The 22,074-nt window shown below is 39.9% G+C and overlaps 1 protein-coding gene and 1 non-coding gene across 3 annotated transcripts in view; both read right to left on the bottom strand.

The window, feature by feature from the left end:
* LOC114875832 (von Hippel-Lindau disease tumor suppressor) overlaps positions 1-22,072 on the bottom strand; it is a 34,111-nt gene extending 12,039 nt beyond the window's left edge. For both annotated transcript variants that reach the window (XM_029186579.1, XM_029186578.2), the window contains exon 1: positions 21,988-22,072. The gene's annotated coding sequence lies outside the window, so the exon portion shown is untranslated. The remainder of the gene's footprint in view (positions 1-21,987) is intronic.
* On the bottom strand, positions 21,242-21,338 carry Trnay-gua. Its single transcript has 2 exons — positions 21,302-21,338; positions 21,242-21,277 (listed from the first exon to the last, which is right to left on the bottom strand). It is a non-coding gene; the product is annotated as a tRNA-Tyr (tRNA).
* Positions 22,073-22,074: the final 2 nt, after the last annotated feature.

Genomic DNA, 22,074 nt, shown 5'->3' on the forward strand with positions numbered 1-22,074 from the left:
ATTAGTCGCTACTGCTACTAATCCATTTATCCCTTTCCTTAGCAATATAATATATGTAGATCTACATATGTACGTGTACAGTGCAAGATAATTCAAGGCGTGTCATTTGAAATTCACTTTAAAAGCTTCAATCCTTTGCGGTCGTACGTCTGCTCTCAGACATTTTTATAGTTTCAACCACCGTATCATTCTGATTGTGAATCAACAGTCTACTGAAACGCAATCTTTTTTAAGGTTTGACAAATTTTTTTCAAACGTAAGAATCAATGGTTCGGTATTTACCTATATGTACCTACGTATGGAGGAGGTTCACCGAAAGTTACCGGCATTTCCTCCATTAAATACTCTCGATGCGTTTCAAAGGAACCTCCTCGGAAACACGCTGGAAAGAAGCGACCGGAAACCCTTTGAACCTTGTCCCCGTCTGCTCGGTGGAAAAAGAAGACACTGCCGATTTGTCCAATTTCTGAGAACACCCTGAACCAGGTCGCGGCAAAACGAGATTTCGTTTTCTTTCAGAAGCAAAAGGCACGCTTCCGCTTAGACCTGTCTTTTCGCTTTTCCACGATATTTCGAAAAATTTACAATCTTTTTCACTCGAACACCCCTGCTTGGCCACCGTGAATCGTTTAACCGGCAGCATTTGTAATAACTTTCTGCAGATATTTCGTATCAGGAATGAAGAGGTTGTTATCGATAACGGATAAGGAGACTAACGAGGCTAAGCAAGAGTGTCTGGGATCGGAGCCAGTTATAATTTCCTTGCTCTCATAGTCAGTGGTCGGACGATTTCGCCGTAAACCGAACCCACGCCACGGCCTGCTCATTTCTGATTCTCGTCGCACTTTTACCGTCTAACGACGTGAAACGACCAAAAGACGTCGGCCTGGGATTCTCGCCTCGGCCTCCTCGAGTGCTCTGTGCAATTTCCTGCTGCTCTCCTGGGGTTTAACCTCGACCTATCTTTCCCTTCTATCGTGATGCTACCGCCGAAGAAAAAGAAAAACGGGGGGAAAAGAGGGAGAATAGAGATGATGAAAATCGCGAGGAAGGAAATGTAAATGTAAATGATAATGATAACGTCAAGAGCAACAAAAACCTCCAGGAGCGACATTATCTAAACTAAATTTTCGACACCTCACACTTTTGTTTAAACATTAAAAACACTTTACCGCCTATACATGGAGAACGTTCGTTTTCATATACGCAAACGAGGATTCATGTACTGATAACTGGTAGGTTTTCGATCTGTTCACGAAACAGTACTTCATTTTCATCGAGTATCCTCGGAATCTAAATCATACAGTACTATGTGTTTCAATGGAGCATAATGAATGCTATACTGTACAGGTGTATTGATTACGCCATTTACGTAAACGAAGATCAACTTTGATCAGACCATACTACATTTTCGCTCCGATAACACGTTCATTTCCCTCGCTACCGAAACTCTCATTATCACTTTACCGACCGGAAGACGATTAACCATATTAATCCACGATTTAATTTCAACGAAGATTAATTAAAAAATTTCTATATCAAATTTTAATTGATTTATTTTACTTATTCCGCCGATGTCATTAGACTGTGAAAATAACGAGGAAAACTAAAGAGCAGCATTAAAATCTCCTCGTCACGAAAAGCTGATCCAATTCCTCTCGGTACCACCGGATAAAATATCCTCTTCAGCCATTCTTTATCGCTATTATCCCTGTTCTCATTGGCTCTCGTTCTTTTTCTCTCTCTCTCTCTGGAAATGCATTTCATTAGCGAGGGATCTCCGATCTCTTTCATTGAAATTTCACGTTCCACGATTTTGGCCTCTCAAATCTTCGAACATTCGCGTTCAACCAGGCAAACTCGACGTTCGGTGACGAAGGAAAGAAAAAGAATGGAATTCAATTCACGGAACTCCGTGGAGAATTCAAAAATTGTGTCCACCGATTGCTCATCGTTCGGAGATCAACTCTCTTCTGACTTCGTTCCAAAGGGATTCCCGATAAATCGACGTTAGAAGACTCGAAGTCGGTCAATCAATGATTCTCTGTCTCTTTGATACATTTTTAATATTCCCAGCTAATTTTATTTCGATGCAATATTCCTCTTCAAAACTCACTATTCCCCGTTTCTATACATTCAGTTTATTCGCCAGCATTTACCGCAAATTTCGAATAGGGCGAACCACGTAATTAAACGTAATTTGAATATTTAATTAGCCGCGTCGGCAAACGAGAAAAAAAAAAGACGCAGGAGGCAAACGTTTACAGTGAGGCAGAGAGAGAGAGAGAGAGAGAGAGAGAGGGAGGAGGCGCGTTCGCAAACGCACTTCCGGTAGCTTAATGGCAAATTCGAGCATCGGGCCTACGAGCAATTTCCGTGTGTCCTCTGACGCTGTTGGGTCCACTAGCGCGCACTTCCGCCACACCACTCGGTTGCGTCGGAAGCGGATCACTTAAAGAGGTCTTCTCACAAAGGTTGAATCATTCATTCATTTTTAAATTCTAATTTCTTACTTTACATTATCAGTATGATAATAAGAACAGTTGCCATTCAATTTTTTAATATCTAATCTTCCAAATTTCTCGCTTTGAATTTCAGCTGCGAGTACCTAATTCTCCAAACAAAATTGTAGAAAGGTTTTCGGCCATTGTGACCGTACGTGCAGCTGATGCAAACTTAACAATTTATTCGGTATAAAGCCACGAAAGGGCCACGTTGGGTCCTCCGAGCTACATCCGCTCGTGAGTATCCTTCCTCGTAGCGACACAAGATGGGACAATTTTATACGCGATTAATAGGATATTAGGATATTAGAGCAACTTCTGCCGGTCGTTAACGAAACATGCACTCTGCATCCAAATATGCAGCGTCCTACAAAATGAATGCATCCCTTTAGACCGTGTTCTCCGACCACTAGTTTACCGAAAATAAGATGGGTCGTAAAAATTGAAGCAAGGGTTTTAACTCTTGTTTTAACCCCAAGGGACAATGAACTTACACAGAAGGTGTTTGAAAACAGGAAATTCTCTGCGAATCCATTTCCATTAGACAAGCGAAAATGCACGGGATCAATCTATGGTAACAAAGTCTAGTAAACATCCGCTTTTCAATTCGTTTTCGAGTGTCCCTGTAATTAATCGTCGCGACTGATCACGATTAAATCAGTCTATTATTATTATTTGGAAAATCGATCTTCCGGCGTTCGTTGTTTCCGGCAAAACGACACACGATTCTCTCGCAAAATAACCAATCGAATGATCGCGTGACAGCGGTGTCTATTTCGTTCTTTCACGTAATTGAAAAATATAATAAAACTCGATTAGAATTATACAATACAATGGCTTGGTAAAATTGTGCGGTTAATTAAATACGATTTCAATGTTTCAGCGTAGCCTTTGCGCGGTCTAGTGCAAAATATATCGTTTCAATTTCTATGCAAATTAATGCGTGTGTATTTTGATTATATCAGCCGAGCGTTTATCACCGCGTCGCTTGGCTATAATTTCTACACCTCTTTCCTCTCTCGATCTTCGTCCCATCTCTTTTTTTCTTTTTTCTTTTTTCTTTTTTCTTTTTTCTTTTTTCTTTTCTCTTTTCTCTTTTCTTCCACCCGCTGGATTCTCTCTCTTTCGCTGCTAACGTTCGTTTAATAAATGTTAATTAGAACGCTTTTTAATTACATTAATGGAGTCAGCGATCCAATTGCGCGCAGCAATTTTAATTTATACAATTACCAGCGAAATACCGTCCCCGTCTCGTCTGTCTAGTTCCTCTCTGGATCGCACAGATTTTCCGCCCTTTTTTCTTCTAATTTTTATTTCGTATCGGTTGCTCGTGATCTCCGAGGGAATACGAGAGGGAAAAAGTTGTGGAAAACTAGGCAGAGACAATTTTCTACGAAGCAACCGAGAGACGAGAACCCTTGGCAACGCACGTAATTAGAAGCGGAAGCTGCTTGCACTCTGAGACGTTCATAAATCCCGTCAGCTTGCTATTTGCGAATGTTAATAACTAGTGTCATAGTGTGTGTATAACAACGTCGAAACACGCAATTGGTCGATTCACTAGCTCTGGGAAACCTTGTGAATCCTCTTCTATATATCCGTGCTTCCTTTTAAAGATTTAACATTCTAAAAGTATCCAATAGCTTATAAAAGAGCGGCCAACTTATTGAAAAGATTAAGCTCACAGGCTCAATTCGCTATTTTATACCTAGGTATCGATGAAAGATAGGCTTTTGCATTGAAAAATGGAAATTCGCGAAACAATCGAGTATAGCTACGTCAACGAAGCAAAAGCGTCGAGGTTTTCGTGTTTGAAAGATGGAAAGCTGGATTTATCGGGAGCAACACGCTAACCCTGAGGCAAGATCAAAGGGCGGATATGGCTTAAGTGCTTTTTATCAAACGGCCAACGACAGATCGTTGCGACACGAACACCCACAACCGCGACCGCGACCGCGACCGCAACCGATGCTCGTTCGATTCTTTAATCGCAGCCAGCCCTTCGATCGCCACGAAATTACAAGCAAAAGTGCCGCGAACCTTGTGCAGGAAATACTTTTCAGAAGCCAAAGTCACGCAATATTTTCTGGTTGGAATTTAAATTGCTGGAAGAAAAGAAGATCTGATTTAGTACTTGATTGTGTTCGTACAACCGATCGACAAGATAAACTTACTACATACATACATAGGTGCGGCCTTTTTACGATATAGCTATCATTAAAATTACGACTAATGGCACAAGTTCGGTTGGAACTGCTGTGCTCTATCTGCTTCCTTCCTCGACGACACATAGCGAAGAAAGTGTAAACAAGCGTTGTGGAAAGCCGCAAGTTTGCGTGTCTCTGCGTGAATGCACCACGTGCATTCTACGGTTCGTGTTGCTCGCGATGATACGGTATTATTTAGTCAAAGAAAATACAGGATGAAAACGCGCTTGATAAAACGAAGTTTATCCTAGCTTTGGATTTTTCAAATTTCATTTTAGCACAAGGTATCACTTTACGTATAAAGTCTCATTTAGCTAAAAATAGGACTATAACCCACGCTAATTAGCCGTCATAAAGGATGGAAGTACAAAAACATGGTCTAACCTGAAATCCTCTGAAAGATTAAACAAGTGCGGGGTAATGGGCAGTGCTAGCACTGACAGCAGACACGATATACGCATAAATTAGCCTGCAACATCATTGAAGCATAATTTCCAAGGGGTTCCTGGTAATTTTCAGCAACAACCCAGTGCAAGCTGGTCGTCTGATCCTGAGAAGGGAGATGCTGAAGAAAGGACAACGTCGCGCCGCGCCGGGCCATAGCACGAGGTTGTGAACGTGGACGTCCCTGGTGGCAGCGAATCTCGTGTACGCACACGAGATAACAGACACATCGAGCCACTCGCTTATAGACCGTTAATTAATTTCGCCAATTACACTGAACGCCCAAAGCGGCCTGCTGGTCGTGGGTACAGGCCTTTGTGCCCGAGCGTCGAGCTATCAGCCTCCAAAGACTACGGCTAAATTAAGGCGAAACCTCTGAAAAAAGAACCAACGACCACCTAACGAATAACAAAAATTCCTAGTAATCTGCCTAGAGTAACAATATTAACCTTTTCAACAGAAACGACCAATTAAATATTTTTAATCTACCAAAACAAAAACGGCGTAGAAGATTTATTTATTTCAGATTGAAAACAGAATAAAAATCTTGTTGGAAAGAGAACGCTCAGCTGTCGAGAAGTAATCTCGCTGGTTACTCTTCGTTGAATGAGTAAACTGATCCGCTTACGCGTCTTCCTTATTTTCTAATAAGGGAAATTACTTTACAAAGCATTCTTCGTTAAGAAGATGAAAGATGCGCAAGCAAAGGGTAAAAATCGTTGATCCGTGTAAGAACGGAATCTTCAGCAACTAGAATAATTGCACGGTTCGGTAATATTAAAATGTAATTATTGGTCTTTTTTAATTCTCAACGAGGTAAAGCCATAAAGGAGAAAATGGTTCAGCGAGGAGAACGAGGCTGAGAGAACGGTCGTCGCGGGAGTCGCATGTCCCCGGGCAACAAACCCTCCGGAAGCCGCGGATATATCCGTGCGGTCGTTGGCCGGCCGCAAAACCGCGAGCCGTAACTCAATTAATCCGGATTGATCCGTCGGTACACAGTACACACCAACTACGGCTCCGTTTCTGTGTACTGTTGCATAAATAGCAGTAGCGCGACGCGATGCGACGCGATGCGACGCGATGCGACGCGACGCGACGCTCGCGAACACGTGAGTGTTCGTCGATCGATTCATAGCAGCCGACGACGATTAAATGCGCTCGTGATTATGCCCAAGACGGCCACGTCACCGGAGAAATATCGTTGGCTTGGTCAATGACGGATGGAAGATTAAGGGAATCCGGATATCCCTGCGTAACTCGCTCGCTTCCTCCTGCGCTCATCTTCCTTGTCCAGGCAGGATAAAGCGATCGAGAAAATGAATGTTTTTTCGACGCTTCGTATGGAAACTTGGAATTTTTTGCACAACTTTCAAGATGGAAGAGTAAAGTCAGTGTGGTTACTATATGTAAAGAAAGGAAAAATTAGCATCAATTTTATACCACCCTTCCTCGATTCCCTGACGGTCACGAAAATCTCAGAAGAAAGAAAATAAAAAGTGATATGGAGGTTGGCTCTCTTATGGTAATCAGTCTAAATAAAAATCGTCGCGTGGTATGCTCGAATCAAGGGTTCGTTTCGAAGCATAATGTTGTGCCAAAAGCACAGGTATTAAAAGGAATAATCTTTACGCGACTCAAGGAATTGCCATGATCACGCGTTAATCCTACCCCAAAGGGTCTCGATCAAAAGAAACTGTAAAAAAGGGGTGAACCGAGCAACAAGCAGAAATTGTCGTGCGAAAAGTCGATTAAGAATGAAACAACACGTGTTCGTGGAGAAAGTACCCTCGAAAAATTCGCACGTGACATAGGATCATTTTTCTTTCGCGACAAAACATGCCCACGGAAATGATAGGACAAAATTCGGATAATTACATTTATTACCTATTTTTCATGCTCTTGTGACTGTCTGATCGATTCGCGTCTCGTTAAGAAACTAGAGATTTAATTAATTATTTAATTAATGATTAACGACCTCCCTTCCGTAACTCGTTCCTTTAATTAACGCGTTATCAAAAACTACTGGCATTTCTTCAATAAACATTAACAATTACTATCAATCGACGCTAATTAAGCTGGCTATTTATTGATAAGCCTGCTAATGATTTATTTAATGCGATTACGAAACAGAGGAAGCGTGGTTGAGCAGTCATCGTAAACGGGAAATCAGAGTTGCAGGAATGCTTAAATAATCTAACAACTCGTAACGATATTGAAATCAGAATATAATATAATAATAACTATATAGCTATAATAATAACTTACGATTAATAATTTTCTACGTTTCTATTTGGAGCTGTTTACCTACTGGTTTCGTTAAAGCGTTCGGAAACGTAGAGCAAAGCTGAAGAAAACGTGAAAATACAAAATTCAATTGGCAATAGGGATCAACTGGTATCGCAGTTTTCGAAAGTGCTGCCCATCGAAACTACACACGGTCCATTTAAATGTAATTCAAAGCTCTCCGATCCAAGTAGAATGAAACGAAACGAACCGAATCGAACCGAATCGAACCGAATCGAACCGAATCGAAAGTAACGTTCAAACAAATTGTTATTGCACAATTGACAAACTATTGGAGTAAATCAAACTGTCGAAAAAAATGTTGACTACTCGTGAAAATTCTTAGAAGTTATCAAAAATCGCTCTAGAACACCTTGTAATTTCATTTGTAGGATATAAATAAAGTGAAATTGATCAGAAAATCAGCTGAGCGTCACGTAAACGATCAATTCTGGCGTTCGTATTAAATCGTAACAATTAATTTAATAATTGCGTGGTCGGCAAACAAACGCTCCGTTTATCGTGGCTGATTCGTACAGCGTCGATGTAATCTACCGTCATATTTCTCGATAAATTCGACGATTAAAAATCGTATGCCAGTTTAACGAAATCAATTTAACAGGATAAATTAACAAACACTCGTGATAATACTATCGTGTTCTGCTCTTGAACTTATTATGTTTGATGCATTTATCATACACTTGAAGAATAATTCAAGCGGTGTATTCATAAAACAATAGAATTGAATTATTCCACGTCCAGCAAATAAGTCACCGTATGTATATTTCATGGTAATACATTCGAAATAAGTATCATCTGAAGGAATCACGAGTCGCAGCATGCCTCTTGACGATAAACAGAATAAGAGACCCTTGGAATACGCAAAGGAGGAAATACGACAAAAATAAAATCAAGAAAAGGGACTGGAGTTTCACCTTTGACTACGACTGGACAATTTCGAATCGTCGTCGGTACTCGGTATCGGCCAGCCAGACGAACATATCTATTCCAGCGGAATAAATTCTTGGGAAATATTTGTCGAGCTCTCGGAGCTTTCGAGAAAAGGAAATATTCGATTCCACGAGAGGACATTTCAGCCTGGAAATTCTTATTTATACCGGCGAAGTAACGTGTCCAACTTGAAATGAATTCACGATCCTTCGATAATCCCTCTTGACTGTATATCATTTTTTTTTTTTTTTTGCGATTCGTTCGAAAAGCCAAATACGCGATAAATGAAGAATAACTTTTCGCTATTTCGATTTCTCACTAATTAAATGGCTATAGAAATTTTCCTCGATCCCGATCAGCAATTTCGAAAGCAAAGTCGATGCAAGGGTAATTGACTTTAATTTCAGAGAGCTTATCGACATTGAATCAATGAAAACGCTGCGTAGATGCTTCGTACTGCTTTGATCGGAATGTCGATTGACCCTCGAATGCCTGTCCCCCGTACCGGCTACTGCACTCAACAAGGCGTTCTGATTCTGGAACGTTGGCAAATTTCCGATTTGCTTAGATCGTTATATGTACGATGTGTATGTACGAGCTTAGCTCCATGCCTCGACTAATTCGGGTTAACTCAATCCACGCGACCGGGATACGATTTCATTTCCAACGTGAAAATTTCAACAAAGAAACGAATCAACACTGTTAAACACTAAAACTAAATACAACCGCTATCTGTGGAAATAATAGGTACGTTTAAATTCATCAAAATTCTACTAGTGCCCAGAGAATCCAGCTTTCCTAAAATCCCTTTCAAATCCCTACTAATTCCTGCTTTCGCGAATTTCTACGAATTACAAAAGGAAATTCTAAAAGGGAAAAAGAGAAATAAATCAAAAGGTGTAATGATAAGAAATATGTATGTGTATAATATATCCTTTAAACCTTCTTAAATAAATAGCCTCGAATAAATTAAATTGCTATAAACAACAAGATCGCAGAGAAATGGTGAGAAAAGAAAGAATTTCCACGGTGCGTTTAATCGTAAGAAGCTTTAACGTTCGAAATGGTTAAGCATAGAAACTCATTTAGATGCATGCTTGCTGCTGGGTAAAAGCCAGCCTTCGACAAAGGCCGAATGTTTTCCGTCAAATGGCCGACGGCTTTAATCCGATTTAAACGCGATCACGATAGTCCCTGTTGGGTCGTAATCAGGAGGGTTTATCGACGATCGCCGGCTTTCCATTCGTCGCGATTAATTCCACGATAAATACTATAACATAAGCGGTTTGATTTGCTAAGCTGTCCAAATTCAGCTTATGACGACCTTCATCTGCGTTAGTTTGCCTACCTGCTGATTCATCCTCCTTTATGCGATAAATCAAATAAACAAACAAATTGCATTCTGGTCATTACTGTCGAAAATTAATTCGTCAATAATGGGGAAAATGTAACAAGCTCGATCAAATGCATCGCAATAATTCCGATTAGACGTGGCCTCTAATTGCAAGTTTCAATGAATGAATTATCTTGTAATAGACGTAATATCACGGATTATAAGCTAAAAGAATTTGTCAAATTAGTCCTCTGCTGGAGGTGTCCGGAATTTAAACGATAAACTTTGACCCACCGCGAGCACTGCTTAAAAATGGATAAAGTTAATAGCACGTTTAACGCTTATTAAAGGAAGAGGCGAGAAATCGGGATTTTCATCGGGGTAATCCAATAACCATCGACACGAATCAATACCTTTCCTCGATTAAGCGCACACACCATTTCAACGCGGCTTTACGGAGATTGGAACACTTTGAATGTGATTATCGAAACTATTCTCCTCCACCTCCTCCTTCACCTCCTCCTTCACCTCCAGATAATTCGATCACCAAAGGAAAAGCGATGTTGAATCTGACCAGGAAAGTATAAAAATACATCAACTGAAATAATTTAAAAAGCCACCCTCTAGCGAAGACAAGTGTTTAAATTCTCATCCAACAAAAAAATCAGTTCGACCAAGCCATCGAATCGACTTTCCACGCTTGCAATATGACGACGAGTGTCCACCATTTTTTAATTTCGTTTATAGAACAGAGAAAGCGGCAGTCAGTAGTGAAAAATAAAAACTGCGAATGCAATATTCTGATAACTTGTCGGCCGATTTCGTCAACGATCCTCTGTGGAACGTATGAAGCTTCGAGCACGCGTCTCCCGTAACCAGGCAAGAAAATTACCTCTTCACACCTCGGCTACCCTTCGTTCCAGACATGAAAATTGCAAAATCCCCCTCAACAAACTTCTATGCTCCGCTCCGCCTGGATTTTTTACCTTTACATCGCGTCCACCAGTTTATGCTTCAATTTTCTAATCGTAAGTGAATTCAACGTTTGTAAATAGCGAAACGTATTCGTCGAGGCGACTGAATAAAAAATCGAAATTACCAGTTGGATATGAAAAATATCTACCATCAACAATTTACCTATTACAGCAAATGTAAGACTCGTGAAGATATTCTATTCATTATAATATTTAATATAATATCTAAAGTCTCTCTACCAACTTTGAATTTCAAATGTAGGTACCGTTCATTAGGAATCACTTTCGAGAATTTCTAAAAGTAGCGTCAAGTACAGCTGCCTCCTATTCCAATATCCCTTTCAAATCAACCTTTATTCCCCGAATTTACCCTCCGGTATATTTCGCTAATATTTTTTCAATCCAATCGATACGCGACCTCTACCTCTGCTACCATCTTTGTAGCATCAATCAAGCTGGAAATTGGCCATCGTTCGCTGCAAAACCCGCCGGTACAATTTCCAACCAAAAAACGCACTGCTCGTTGAAACAATGCTCGTTAAATTCAGTAGAAAGCCAAAATTCACGTCAGACTAGAAGTCCTTTCCGTGAATTCGTTCATTCAAACCAGCCTATTCTTCAAAGTACAATCAGTTACAAAAGGATGTCCAATCGGTAATTAAAATTGTGCATGTTTTTCTTCTTCCCATCGCATCGTATCACGAGGTGGTCTCGTTTCAACATCAGCAGCCGAATCGCTTTTGAAGCTGGCCGTAGTGACACGCTGGTAATTTGGCGGTAACGAGTTTGCAAAATAAAAAGGCGGCTGTCGAGCGAACTTCCAGCTAATGTTTCATGCCAGACACGAAAACGAACTGTACCGTGAATGTACAGGAGAAAGAGAAGGTAAAGGGGTTGAAAGGGGTGAGCGAAGCGTGCGATTTACAGCGGCTAATTTTCAACGACGAGAGGATTTCCAGGCGAATCCCGCGAGTTTCAGAAAACCAAGGAAATCTCTCCTCCAGCTTACCTTCTACATACGTGCCGAATGAAAAAGAGTAACTGCAAACTAGGAAAATATTTTTCTATAGAATCCTCGTACACCGCCAACGAAAAAATCGTGTCCGATTACGAGGAAAACTTGTGAAGTTTGTCGTTTAGGGGTATCACGTTTTTTTCTTCTTCATTCTTTCGACTTTCTGTACTCGCAATCAATTTCTCTGCGATGTCTTGCGATCAATGCGTGATTTTTCGTATTCTCAAGGCGGTCCTTGAAAGGAATAATTTTATGTTAGGTGAATACAGTTCGACAACTACATTTTGGAAATGAACGTTAGATAAAATACAAAGTTTCCCGCCGATGGAGTTCTGAAACAGTGTCCTCGATGCCGGAAATGCACGCCTCGAGGTGAATCTGTTACTCGTCTCTTCTACGTACTTGTTTCTGAATAAACGTGTAGCAACGACAGACTCCACGAACGTAGTTTCAACTCTGTTCTTCCGATAAAGAGAACGACAAAAGAGAAAGAGAATAGAAACGAAAAACTAGTAACAAACAATTATACTGATTGTTATACAAGGTACTCGTTGCAAATCCATTCAAAATTAGTCGAAAATGAATTTCTTCGCAAATCTAAATTGAAACACGATTTTCCAATCGACATTGTGAAAAAAAAAAAAGTTGAAAAACAATGTCGAACAAAGCAGCAGGGAAATCGAAAGAGCCAGCACGTTTGTGGAGTGGTGGTAGGCAGGTCTAATCGAAATGGTGCTCGAAGGAAACGTGGTCGGCATACCTACATACATACATGTATGCTTGTGTCGACGACTACATACTCTTCTCTCTCCTCTTCGCCTACTAATACTATCGCCGAGCATTCGACTCGATAACCAACCCCTCACCACTCACTCTCACCCAGCAAACCAACCACCCTGCTCTGTTTTTGTTTATCCAGCATCGATATCGGCCACCGAGGGGGATCGGGTGTCGACTTTTCGATTGAAAATCAACTCCTGCTGCTTCTACCCTTCCTAGACAGACAACTTTCATCCCTCTTCTACACCTGCTTCTCTATCCATTTCATGATGTACCTGCTTTCTCTGCCTTACGCCAACCGCTACTTCCTCATTTCTCCCTCACTCTCTTTCTCAGCAGTAAATTTAATACTCGGTTGCATTGAGAGCTTAATACACACCGTCCCATGCCTAATTTATGCAAAGATGAAGACACTCCGTCGTGCATGTAATATGTCTAACGGGATTAGCAGTTGCTTCACGGCTCCTGATGAGATACTTTACAAGGATTTTAGCAAAGTAGATAGCACGAACAAAATAAATAGCCAAGTACCTTATTTCTTTTATTGAAGTATAGGTATACGTTACAAAGCTCTAAAGAACAAATTCAATCATTTAGTCGAGGATGCGTTCGTGCAATTTAAAGGGACGCGACACACCGTCGCATCGCGTCGCGTCGCGTCGCGTCGTCGAGAGTACTTTTCGATGCTGCTGCATATGCATATGAGCTCTTCGAGTATGCAAATACCTCGAGTGAGCAGTATTTTACTCGGACCAACGTTGAAGAGGACGATTGCGCTGTTCCTAGCCTCGTTGAAACGCTTCTTACTTGGAACAACGCGAAATCACCAACGAGCTTTCGGTTCTTTCTCGTTATCGTTCATTCGCTTCGAATCTACCAAACGAATTATTACCTATCAAAACGTCGCGTCGGTAGAAAAGATTAAATAAATTTGTATCGAAAGAAAGGAAACTTGAAAGAAACAATGCTGCAAATTGGCAAACGAAAAAGAGGGATTGGGGATAAAGAGAAGAGGAGGAGAGAAGAGAAAGCGAACGGGAGGCGAGAAAACAAGAACGCTTTTGATCCTGTTGCATATGCATCATACCAGTATTTCGTGTATGCAAATGTTTGTCACGAACAATATTGTTTTCGCGATCGACACCCTCTACAAAGCGGCGATGTAGCGTGCTTTCGATATGTTCCGGAATTTGCGTGAAACCTTCGAATTACCATAAACATATAATCTTAAAAAAAATGATACTTTATTTTAGGACCTACTTATAGAGTATAATAGCGGAATAGCTTTAAATACTTGAACATTGCGAACATTGCGAACATTACGAACATTACGAAAGAAAGCTCACACTGGTAAGAGGGTAAGAACTGCAAGATTCTCGAGGGAAGTTTAGGAAGCAATTGTAGCACACCGGATTAGAATTCTGTCCGGCCTTTTCCTTTCTCGCAATTCTTCTTAGAGGCTGTAAGAGGACCGCGAAGAAAACACGACTCGTCTGCATGCAAATGCAAAAGCTGTAACGCAACGGTCACGGATGCGAATAAGAAAAAAACGAAGCTGGTAGGTAGCTCGCGCAAGTTCCGGCGGACGGAACACGAGTAGGTAACTACCTAAATCGAGAAAAGAAAGAGAGAAGGGAATCTGCTTAAGTGACAAAGATAAAAAACTCGTTACCTGGAGAAGAAGACTGTTTAAAGAAACAAGCAACACGCGTAAAAAGGATGGAACGTGTGAAAAGTTGGTGAGAAACATTTTTTTCTATTTTTTAATACGATATTTTGTATTTTACGCAAACTTGCGGCAACACAACGGTTCAACAACGGCACGAGCGTAACCAGACGCAAAGTTAGAAGATATTTTCAGGGACAGAGGCGAATTCTAGCTAGGTTCATTTTCATTCGATAGAATAGGTAAGCGACAGGAATGACAAAGAAAGAAAGAAAGAATGAAAGGATTGTAAGAAACAGGAAGCAGTGGGACGATTTGCTTGCTGCTGCATAAAACTGCAATGAAATGCAAACGAATCGTGGAAAATGAAACGGAAAAAGAAACCTTTGGTTTGATTCTACGATTCGCTGGTACGGATTTTCCTTTCTAAATCAACGAATGTTTCCGGTCCTACTGGAAAACCTTAAACTCGTATTTTTATTTTTATAAAAACTCGATCGCAAATTATTTCAGTTTAACGATTTCAGTTTATTCTGGAATTTCAGTCGAAAGTACATACTAGGATCATTGGCATAAAGGACGCACGCACCATTAACCTTTCGGTATTCGCGAAACTTGATACGAACAATCTTAGATGGCTTAAACTCGAAACCTGTGGGCTGTGGGATACGATACACAAGACACAATGGATCCGGACTACGGGCACAAACGACAGCGAACTGGATACAAATCACCCAGCATCCCTAAAACCCGATACTGACTCTCGGAATTGCATCTACAATCATTCGAAGCTTTGTGAATCCAAATACGAACGAGATACTAATGGCTCTTTACGAGAAAAAGTGTCTTCCGTCCAATCACTAAAACGAAAAAATACAAGAAGCAGATTAAAAATTAGAAAAATCATAGAGAAAAAGGAAGTAAGGAGAAGGAGGTGGAGATGTGACAAAGTTGTTCTTCCTGAAGAAGAAACGACAACATCGCCAAGAAGATTTCTATTCCCTGTGTCGAATTTCCCCGGGCGCTGCAGTTCGCGTAGGAAAATGAAGCGAGTGTCGACCAATTGTCGTCCGTCTTCCGGCGCGAGGCGACGCGAGGCGACGCGACGCGACGCGACTCGGCGGAGACTCGAAAACCCGTGAAACTTTGCAATTCAATATGGCCCATTCGACTTTTCGCCCGAACGAACGTTGACGAATGTATCCCACTGCTTCTTCGAAAATCCACGTAATTTCCCTTGGAATAATATCAAGGAGACGTAGCAAGAGAAGGCGAGGAAAAGTTTGCCCGAGTACATACCTATGTGCACCAGCATTGAAATACTCGTCCGAGTCTAGTAAATTCTAGACAAGATGAAAAAACATGCGAAATACTTTAAATGATGTATGTATGTATATTTTTCAATTACCAGTTCTCTGATAAAAAGGCTATCCAAACCTTTTACACTGTTGAAACAGGCTAAAAGCAAAGCCGATAGATAGCTCATCAAATTCAAGAAATTTCGATATATCGCTACCATTCTATTTTTCATCCTTGAACAATTTTTCTATCTTTATTTTCATCAAATCTGCTTCGACTGGTTCATCGATGAATTCACTTTTCCTCTTGTTTATTCGATCGAACGAAATATGACAAAAGGATTTAAAAAAAGGAAGCGAAACGTGCAGATGAAATACTGTTGTTCGATACTGGCCACTTTTTTTCCTTCTTTTTTATTGCCACGAATGATGGTACACGTAGGTATCTTTGTTATTTGTTCATCGATCCTCTACAATTCACTGCATCTCACAATCAGTCTCAGACTTTGATTAATCTTCTATGAAACGATTGCTCGCTTCCGACGAAATAAAAATTAGTAGTCAATATCTACTAATCGGGCATTATTAAACAAAAGCAAGAAAACCTATTATATCAGGAGCATTTGCAATCGGATATGCTAACGAGAACGGTATTTTTATGGTGCGAAAAGCGGCAGGCGCCAACCCCACTGGTATCGGAAGAAAAATACGAAACAGCCGGAAGAACGAGCCAGACCAGACCGTTCGAATAAAAGAAAATTGGCTCTGCTAGGCTAAACGAAGTGAATATTCAAGGATCGTCAACGCCCGATACGAAGCCAACAGAATAAGAGAAAGAGAATACATATTAGAAGCTGAGAATAGAGATAGCTGAATAAAATTTATCGAGAGTCGGTTTATTAACCATTAAAAGAACAAGCTTCTCGTAGAATATTATTCCTCAACACATTCCAACCTGGCTGTCGATCGCATACCCACACACCTGGATAAAAAAGCAATGATCCTGGTGTAAGCTGCAAACTGCAGTCTGCATTCGAAGGGTGGAAAATTGAAATTGAGCCTTCGACGTTCAGATATAGCCGGATGTCAGCACCTCTATACTATACTACCCATCTGACTGTGACTATACCTTGCCTCTCCTCGTTTCCGATCCCCTAGCTCGGTAACTCGATTTTCTTCGATTTCATTGAATTTCATTGAATTTCATTGAATTTCATTGAACGAAACCTCGACAAGATGGTAATTAACTTCTCGAGGAGAATGACAAAAGAGACTCTTTTCGCTTTTGTTACCCTACGTGTTTCCTGTTGAATTTTAGGTTTCATAGGTATCCAGGTAGATACAGGATTCGAAATTTGCAATTTAAGCTGAAAATTTGAATGCAACTACATATCTGCTTTCTCTAATTACCGTTTTATCGTATAGTAAATCTCTGGCTGCAAGGAAGATTCAAGTATGTACCCACTATGTTATCGTCGAAGACTGAATAATTGGATACATAGTCTAAAATGTGCTTTTGTAAAACGTATCTACCGGTTGCATCATTGTAATTATCTGTCAGGGGTTGAACGCGTACACGTAGCTACGCGTCCCAAGACGAACATGAAACGTGGAACAAGGACACACCTGTAGATAGGGCAACCTATGACCTACCTGGGAATTGGCCCATTTGTTCTTGAAATCTGCTCGGATGTATCTCGTGCGTACACGCGTTATCTTGCCTTGGTTATTCTGCAATCTCGTGTGCAATTATCGACGAAACATGTAATTAACTCGAACAAAATCGAAGAAAATCTGCTTTCGACCAATTCATCTTCGATGAACGAAGCGATATTTAAATATCGCTTATTCATAATTAATATTCATAAATAAATCTTACAATTGAGTAATACGAGTTGGGAATGAGTCTCTCGTAATATTGCTATTACTTATTCTTACCGATTCCAGCGAAGCTACATAGATAAAAACAAAAGATCGAGAAATAGAGAAGAAATCTTTATTTTTCACGAAACTTCGCGCTGAATAGCAGAAACATCTCAACGCTATAAGAAAAATTGATAGGAAACTGAAGATTTCAAATCGCTGCGTTTCGAGGCGAAAGAATTTAATCTTTCGGTCGATTGGAAGGTTCTCCGATGGAATGGTGGCAAAGCCACAGGAAATTCGGATGCATTGCCATCTTTATTGCTCGCTGAGACAAAGATCATCAGCTTCTTTGGCAAAGGTGCTCGCACGCTTGCATTTTGTGCCAAGAATGGTTGCACGAATACTTTCGATTTATTGGTATTTCACCGTTTAAGTACTTGTTCATTGAATCTTCAAGTAGCTGTTACTTACTTCCCACTTTGATCGGAATCAAACAAAATATTTCTGCTATTTTCGAATGATTTCTAACTTTTTCAGTTAATCATCTCTAACTTAATATATCGCATTTTTTCAACTTTACGAACTTGATGGAAAACTTTAGAAACGAATTTGAAAACTTTTCTTTTGATTTTTACAGATATTTTACCTACTAAAATTTCTAGAATTGATGTGTCACGAGTTCATGATAAGTTCTAAGAGTTTTGAATTTAAAATCAATCGAAAATCTTTTATCATCGTTTAATAGACTTCCCCTTATCAGTAAGAAGTAAAGTAAATTTACAATGCTTATCATACGTCGATATCCTGACACGACACGATATTCAAGCAAAGTGATTTTCCATCCTCCATGGAATCGTAATAAAGCTTGGCGTCACCGTTACAGACGACACGAAGGAAATCGAATGTCTAACGGTCTCGTTGCTTTGTCGAGATCCGTGATAGTACAAGATACGCTTATTCCAGCTGACCTTTCTAGTCACGAGGAATCAAAAACAGCTGGATATCTGTCGAATACGTGACTGTTTTGCTCAAATCTGTTCAAAAAGCATAGGTGTACTTACATACATACACTTGTACTTGATCGGTGCATCGATAACGCCAGAGAATACATTTGAATCGACTCGAAAGAAATTTCACAATTCGAATTTATAGGTACCTACTGCGCCGAAGACAGCATATGTATTCCAGGATGATTTCTATGAAATAGAAGTCGTGAATTTACTGAAATATACTGATTTACATTTATCTTGCATGGAATAAATAAACTCTAGGACCTAAGATCTAGAACTCACTGTCCGACCAATGCAATGTAAAGATTGAATCGTCTCTTTCCAAATTGAGCAACTTCTTTTTACCTGTGCACGGTAATTACGCAGGAAGAATAGAAATTAACCATTCAAGCAACGAAGCGCAGATTCTCACGAAATGAAAACGAATCCATCCATTATTCGCTAAAGCAGAGACACGCTCGGGAAACATCAACGACGATGTCCTTATTTGAAAAGAAGCTGTAACGTTACGTGATCAGTGATGCAATTCTCCAGGTTGTATCGCGTTCCTCGAGAAGAGTAACCCCGCCGGAAGTAGATTCGCGGTTAATGAAATTGCCTAACCAACGACCGCGTGTTACGTGTCCCCGTGTATAAAGGGGAAACCGGAGATCTTTACTGTTATGCAAATCGCGAACGACGAGCCGAAACGATTGTCGAAAGCCTGCTGTGTTACACCCTGCTTCCAGCAACTTCCTAATTTTAATCAAGATCCCTATCAATTTCTCCCTTCGCTCAAAATATCTATCTACAGGAATTCCTGTTTTCTTAAGCCGTAAAATATACCGAAGCCGCACTGTTCAAATCTGGCACTAATACTTTCCTAAGTTCAGTTCCATGGGATCGTTCGAGACGTTTCACGACCGAGGAAAGACGTTTTTCGATTTAATGAAAGAGCTCCAATCCCGAATCGATCGGATACCAACCTCCCCGCTTCATTCCGTCGCCGCGGCGCGCCGCGCCGCGCCGTGTTCACGTGCAATCCGCTTCTGAGTCGCGTCCCAAACAAATACCAGGTCCAGCCAATATTGATCCTGTCCAAGTTTCTCCTTTTCCACCTTCTCCTCTACTACTGGACATTCATGTTCACCTCCAACAATTTAAATTATTTAACTAATTGAAACGCTTTTAACAATTTTACATTTTAGTTGCAATATTCCATGATGGAACCACTAAAATTTCAGCCCACACCATCAATTCTTTGTCCCTACCGAATCGAGCGAAACGCAATTCTCCGAAACGATTTCATCCGTGCGAGCATGGTTTAACGCGTGAATAATTAATAATTCATAGGAAAACACGGGTCCGTTTTAATTTCCACGACCACCTGGTCGAAATTAATTCCAACCACCGAACAAAAGCGTGCTAACGCAGCGAAATTATGAAAATATTTCATTGGCAAACAATTGCTTAGACACCTACTGAAAACATAATCAGCTGTGTTAAGCGTAATCTACTTAAATACAGAGATGCATCTTTGATAAACCAGAGCAGTGAAATCTTTACGAGGAACACTTTAATTTCTTTATCTTATTTTTCAGATATTTCTCAATTGTATCCAGCAGAGTTGAATAGATCAGCAATCGATGCGATGCGATGTATCGATGAACGAGTACATATTTCGCTAGGCGACACGCAATCGCGATTATTGTTATTCAAATGACGAGAAGTTACGCCCGTCGCGTCGTGTCGCGTCGTGTCGCGTCGTTGCCCGAACAATTGGCCAGCATCGAAATTCTAGACAAACATTTGAACGAGCGAATCGTCGGACTCGGCGCGAAACGATTCGTTCATTATCTAATCCTGATTGTGGTTATTGTGGTAGAGTAGCCGTTATCTGTTAGGGATTGATTTCCACGTGATTGTGATTCAGGACAGAAGATGCCATCTCGACCGTCTACGTTCCTTCAATTCTTTATAATTTATTATTCAATTATAATAGATTCATAGAACATACATATATCACCATATTATTTTCCCATCAATCATAAAAATTCGATCGAAAGAATAGAAATATCCCTGGATTCTATTGTAAGACTTTGTCGACGATTGATACGGCACAAAAACAAGCACAAAGCGTACTGATATGAAGCATCATCAAATCCTGTTCGTCTACAATTGCAATCTATCGGATACACGTCAGATATCGCACCTTCAGCGGGCAAATAATTTATTGCGATCAAGCGAACAGGCAACAATATAAGCAATTTCGTGGCTACAATACACCCGGCCGGGCCACCAATAAATATTAACAGACTAGTAATAAATTACGAAGGACGATTAGAGCTGAGAGACGATAAATTAACGTGAGCCCATCGCACACTGATATGAACAACGCGATATTGGACGGCAGATTGATTTCTTTCTACTTCACTATTCACCATTCACCATTCACCTCGATCAACTTGCTACCTTCCATTGAAAAATTAATTGAAGACCGATTATTTCGAACTTAGAAAAGATTTATATCCTGTTTTCTGCGAATCTAATTTTTTAATCCATCTAATTATGTATTAATTATGTCACGCGTTCGTTAGACAAACTACGTTATCATCAAGAACACGTGTTCTATGTATAATATGCAACTGCACTTCCAGAGGGCAGCAAGTATTTGATGCAGCAAAAAGAGCAATAACTAATCATATCGAGATTAACAAAATGAAAAAAAAAAAAAAAATATTAAAAAGAATATGGACACAACATTTTTCCTTAATACCATAAACAAATACTCACTATTTTTATGATTTCATTATGCTATATTACAGTACAATTTAATTAAAATTAATATCTTATAACTACGAAAAGAAAGCAAACATTATGAATTAAATAATAGCGATAAAAATGAAACTTTGAAAAATTAAAAAAAATTCCTTCGAGCCGGATTCGAACCAGCGACCTATGGATGTCTCTATACAACAAACGAACCAACTACAGTCCACCGCTCTACCAACTGAGCTATCGAAGGTCTGCTAATATTTTCTTCTTTTAACGTAAACAACCTTTAGCCCCCCGTAATGTAATTATCAAAATCATTTGTTAGTAATAATAGAGATATATGTACATAAGAATTGTACATAAAACACACGTGTTAATGACAATTACTTAACTACAAATATGTATATGCAATTAAATCGATAAAGTTTATGTAAGTACATCCGAATCAATTGTGCCGACCAATAAAAACGTAACGCTTATGTATGTATAAATGGTACTGAAATAAAATAAGTGCAAACTCTTCGTGTGTTAACAATAAAAACTATTACATATAAATGTTCCAAGCTATATAGATAAAACTTATTTTTTATCAGCAAGATATACGTGATGTCACCAAAATCATTTTCGAAAACGTATACTTATTAACAAATTTGTCTTTCAAGGTTAATGCTGAGCACGTATCTTCGCGTGTCAAGAAAGTTAGGTGATAATTGAAAAAGCAAATGACAATGACAGACATAAGAAGGTATTTCAGTTTCTAGTTTACAATGTGATTACTGACCAAATTGTATGAACGAAGTGAATTTCTAATGATACAAAACAGTACGGATGTGATAAATCATTGAAATAAACAAGATTAGAGTTAAAACAATTCAATACGTAACCTAAAAGACACTCACCCAAACTGCAAGTTGTAATGTCTGATCGTTCGGACGGTAACAGAAATACTCCTTGAAACCGACGTCCACAAAGTTGTTTAACGAGGT

This window comes from Osmia bicornis, chromosome 2 (genome assembly GCF_907164935.1).
Source record: "Osmia bicornis bicornis chromosome 2, iOsmBic2.1, whole genome shotgun sequence".
In the NCBI taxonomy this organism is placed as follows: domain Eukaryota; kingdom Metazoa; phylum Arthropoda; class Insecta; order Hymenoptera; family Megachilidae; genus Osmia; species Osmia bicornis.